Source organism: Fusarium solani, assembly GCF_023522795.1.
Source record: "Fusarium solani strain SB1 chromosome Unknown bctg00000009, whole genome shotgun sequence".
NCBI lineage: Eukaryota > Fungi > Ascomycota > Sordariomycetes > Hypocreales > Nectriaceae > Fusarium > Fusarium solani.
The window spans coordinates 1,388,075-1,394,217 of NW_027072144.1; positions in this window are offsets into that span (position 1 = coordinate 1,388,075).

A 6,143-nucleotide genomic window follows, 5' to 3' on the forward strand; every position below is an offset into this window, starting at 1 on the left:
AGTTATTACTTTTATAAAGTAACTAAGAAGATATGTAAATAGCCTGTAATATATATTAATATTAGCTTATTTTTTATTACTAAATATGGAACTTTTTATATCTCTCTTAGGGGTTTTTTATTTATTTATATTTAAAAGATATATATTATTTTATTATTATAAATTATAATATATTATAGCTAAGTTAGTCTTTATGTATTTTGAAATAAGTATTTATATATTAATTAATGGATTATATAAGCCTTAATAATAATGAGATTATATTAAAAAAAGGGTCTTGATATATTTTATTAAATAATATTTTAATTGTATATTATATCTTTTATATTTAAGCTACTAATAGCCTAGGTATAAATGAATATCATTAAGAAGCTTAATATTAAAATTACTATTAAGATCATTATTATGTATATATTTATATAAGCTAAGATATATATATTACATATTTAATTAAATAAGTTTAATTAATTAAACTTATAGACTTTTATTTATTACCAAGTTTTAATCTAATAATAAGCCTTAATATTAATTCTGCTTAAGTTTAAACTTTATCATTAACTCTAAGAATTAATCCCTTTCAAATATATAATCTTAATAACTCTAACTTTTTAGTATTATCTTTATAGCTATATAATTAAATCTTACTTAGCTATAATACGATTTCTTTAATTTTTTTTATTTATTATTACAATAAGTGTTAACATTTATAATATAAATTATAAGGTATATTTTATATTAATTATATTATAAGGCGTTACGAAATTTATTTCTTTAATTAATAAAATCTTATTTCTTTTTTAAATTTCTTTTAAAAATCTTTCTCAAAAAAAGCCTTTTTTTGATAACATTAAATCTTTTATTCATAATCTAATTAAATTAAAAAGGCTCAATAAGAAAAAGATTTTAACTAAAGCATTTTAATTTTTATTTATATTAAATAACTAAGGTATTTATTTAACATTACATTTTATAGCTTAATATAAATATTTTTAATACCTTTGTGAAGCTTATAAACTTTATTTAATAAGGTTATTTTAATTATATTAAAAAATATATTAGTACGTATTAATTTTATTATTTAAATAATTGAATTAAAAGTTTTTATAAAAGATGATTATAATTTTATTAATATGTTATTAATTAACGAGGTAATTATAAATTTAAAAATTCATTAATTGTTATCGATTATAATTAAATATCTTTTAATAAGAATCATAAAAATATAATCTTTTAAATCTTAATTTCTTTAAGTAATTAAGTATTATAAAAATATATAAAAAGTTAATATTAAAAAGGAGTTAGTATATAAAGGGGATTTTACCTGTTTAAGGTAATTAAGATATTAGATATTTATTATAAATAAAGTTAATTTCAGTATATTATTAAATATATTAATAATTATATAGGTATATCTTATTAATTTAAGCTTATTAAGGCTTTAGGTCTTATCTATAAAGCGTTTATTATTAAAATTATAAATATATTAATTATACTATATTAATAAATTCCCTATTTTAGCTAATATAGGGTTATAAAATACTTTTTAATAAGTAATTAAACAACATAAAAAAGACTTTAAATTTAGTTAATATATATTATTGTAACTTAAGAAGTCTCTTTTTTTATATTTTTTTTATTTATTTTAACATTGACTTAAGGGGCTTTTCATTTTTAATATACTTTAATTTTATAATCTTATTAAGTTTCTTATTTAGCCCTTAGGTAATTTACATGCCTAAGGCTTTTTACTTTATTATAAGCTTTAGATTTAGTTTTAAATTACTTTAATATTATTTTATAACTTTATATTATCTAAAATATGGATTAAAATATTATAATTAATATCTTAATAAGTTTAATAATAAAGGCTTTATATCTAAAGCCTAAGGTTTTAATAGGCTTAAATTAATAAGGTTTATTTACATAACTATTAATAGCTTTAATGATATACTAAAATTAGCGCTACTTATAATAAATAGCTTATATCTTAACTAATTAAAGAGGTTAAAATTTAATCCTTTTATATAATAATTCTTCTCTTTAATATTAACCTTTTAATTACCCTTATAATTCTTAATTATTCAAAGCAATTAAAATTACTTTTATTATCCTTATAAGAGGTTTAATTATAACTAATAATAACTATAATTAATGATTTAATTAACCAATTTACAATTAAGTAATTAATTAATAATTTATGAATAAAATTATAATAACTTTTTATAAAGACCTTTATAATATTAAGATAAGTATATTACTTCGCAATTTAATATTAATTAAACTTATAATCTTTAATTATAATATTTTTTTTTATTTAATTATAGTATAAATAATAGATTTAATTTTATTAAAAACAAAAAGCTTTCTGTATTAATAGCTCTTAAAAAAGACTTAAAGTAAAACACTCTTTATTAATAAAAATATAAATTTCTCTTTAATTTAGAATCTAATTAATATATAATATAACTTATAATATTTATAATAAGTATTAAGACCTTTTAGAATATTAAATAAGAGAATTAAAGAAGTTTTATCATAATTAGCTAAGATTTAGTTATATAGCTATAAATATAACTATATTAAGAAATAAGGGTTATTAATATTATAGGTTTTAGAGGGATTAATTCTTAGAGTTAATATTAGAGTTTAAACTTAAGAAGAACTAGCACTAAGGCTTAGCGCTAAATTTAGTAATAAATAAAAGTCTATAGGTTTAATAAATTAAATTTATCTAATGCAAGATATAATTTATATATCTTAGCTTATATAAATATATAAACAATAATAATTTTAATAATAATTTTAATAATAAAGTATTTTAATATTTTCCTTAAATAGGTTATCCCTTAGGGACTTAATTTAGTTATTAATGAATTCTTTTTTATTAAACATAATATCTCTTATTATATTTATCTCTTTATATAATACATTTTATATTGTAATAAAATTATATCAAGTATAATAATTAAGTAAAATTAATCTCTTTATAAGGCGTTATTATAAATATAATTTATTTATAATTAATCATTAATTATAAGAATATTTATCTGTAAGTTAAATAGTTATATAAGTAAAAGAGGTTCAATTTTATTATATTCTTAAAGTAATAATACGTATAAATATTAAGTTTTTTCTTAAACTAAGGGTATATGATTTCTCTTAGTAAGTTATTACTTTTATTATCTTTAATTAAAGATATTTTAAGAGCTTAGCTTTTATTTTTATTATTTTATTTTTTATTTAAATAACTATTACCTTAATTTTCTTAGTTTTATAGGTTTATATCTCAGTATCATATGTAAATGGCTTCTAATATATTTTTCTCTCTTATAAGTAAATTACTACCTAAGGGTAGATTTTTATATTATTATTATTATTTTTAAAGACTTCTATCATTACAGCGTGATCTACCTTTAAGAGCTCTAAGAATTTTTTAAGTAATAAAAATATACTACTTATTTACTACTTAAAAAATTATTATTAATATTACTATTAAAATTATTATTATCTATATATGTACATAAGCTAAGATATATACGTTATATATTTAATTAAATACATCTAATTAATTAAACTTATAAACTTTTATATATTACTAAATTTAGCACTAAGCCTTAGTGCTAATTCTTCTTAAGTTTAAACTCTAATATTAACTTTAAGAATTAAGCCCACTAAAGCTTATAATATTAATAATTCTTGTTTCTTAATATAATATATTTATAGATATATAATTAGATCTTATCTAGTTATATCAAGACTTTTTTAACTTTTTTACTTAATATTAGAAAAAGCCTTATTATTTATTATAAGTATTATAAACTATGCTTTATATTAGTTATTATATTATAAGTACCTAAGGAATCTAACTGTTGAATTAATACTATTCTCTATTTAGCTTTTTTTGTTTTAAAATGGTCTTAATAATAAAGGCTTTTTTTTTAATAAAATTAAACCTTTCATTAATATTATAAGTAAATTAAAAAAAATATATAAAAATAAAATATTGTAAATAAAAATTATAATTTTAATTTATATTAAATAGCTAAGGTTTAGATTTAATATATTATTTTAACGGGCTCTAATTAATAGTATTTCCTTTAATTTATTTTAAGGATTTTTAATCCTTTTATAATTAAACTTATAAACTTTCTTAATAAGGTTATTTCAATTATATTAAAAGATATATTAATAACTATTAATTATATTATTTGAATTATATAATTAAAAATCTTTCTAAGAAATACTTATTATATTTTTATTAATATATTATTAATTAATTAGCTTATTATAAATTTATTAACTAATTTTAAATTAATTAATTATTTATTTATAAGTAAATATCCTTTTATAAAGATAAGAAGAGTAATTTTAATCTCTTTAAGTAATTAAAAATTATAAAAATAACTAAAAGGTTAATATTACAGAGTAGAGTTAATGTATAAAGAGGTCAGATTTTAATCGTTTTAAGGAATTAAAATATAAGCTATTTATTATAAATAATATTAACTATATATTATTAATAATGCTATTAATACGTAAATAAATGAACCTTATTAATTTAAGCCTATTAAGACCCTCGGCTTTAAGTATAAAGCCTTTGTTATTAAAATTATAAATATATTAATTATAATACTTTAATGTTTACTTTAAGTAATATAAAATTATATAATAATAATATTTAATTTTAATTTTAGTAATATGAGTTGTATTTTATAATTTTATTAAATTAAGAGTAATAGATAATTATATTAAAGAAATGAAGTCTTACGAAATTAAAAGAAAAACTTTATACATTTAAAATATAATTGTTAATTTTTAATTGTTAATAATTTATAATAAAATATACTAATTTCATGAAAATAATATTTTAATAAATATAATTATTTATTTTTATAATAGATATAAAATATAACTTATTAATTACATTTCTTTTAAGATATATAATTAATAAAGTCATCATTAAAAAATTATTAAATTTATTATTAATTATATTTATATAAGCTAAGATATATATTTACTTAAGTATATTCTTATCTTAAAGGGTATTATATTATTTTAGGTCTTACCTTAGTATTTCTATTAATAAGTACTTTATATAAAAGAGGGAAAATAACCTAATTAAGAAAATAAAAGAAAGCTATATAATGAAACCTATTAGATTAAACCTTATATAATAGCTCTAAGGGTATTATGTACCTTTAACATCTGGCAAGGTAATCTCTAGGATACTACACAGACTAGACCTAATTAAAAAGGGGGTATTATAGTTTAGAAAAAAGAAATTATTATAAAAGTAAAAATAAATAATATATCTAAATCAAAGCAACTTATAAAAATAGCCTTATTTTATAATAATTAAAAGTCTTATATAGTAATTAATAATCATTAATATATATATAAATTAAACAGGTTATTACTAAAGATGTCTTAAATAATAATTATAACTTTAATTATTAAACTAGCCCCTAATAATAATTCGGCTATTTAGTTTAAGATCCTTTAGGTAAAAGGCAAAAATTAAGACCTATAGGTTTATATTAACCTATTAGCTAAGAATAAGCTAAATTTGTTATTAAGCCCTCTTATGAGGATAAATATATAAAATATAAAATAGAGAAAGTTAAAAATTAACTTAATAATTAGTAATAAAACCTTATATATAAACCTTCAGCAATGCCTTTTAAAAAAATCCTTTTACTTCATCTTAGTATAAATAGTAATTAAAGAGCTAATGATATCTTAAATCGTATAATAATTAATCTTTAAACTTATAATTCTTTATAAACCCTTCATAAATATTATTTAATTAATTCTAAAAACCTTAAGATAAAGATATTAAAGGTTTAAAATTAAGTCTTGATAATAATTAATCAGCCTTTTATATATTATTATTACTTAGCTAATAACTTATTTATTAATTAAGTAAAATCCTTATATAAAGAGGTTTCTTAGTAATACTAAATTCGAGCTAGAAGACCTAAGAGGTATATAAAATTTACTCAATATGTCTTGTTGAACCTATTTGATCTTTTATTAGGCTGCTAATAAATAAATTATAAATTCTTGTAATATAATTAATAAGATACGGGATATAAACTTTTAAAAAACTAAAGAGATAATTCTTAAACTTCCTTAAGGTGTGT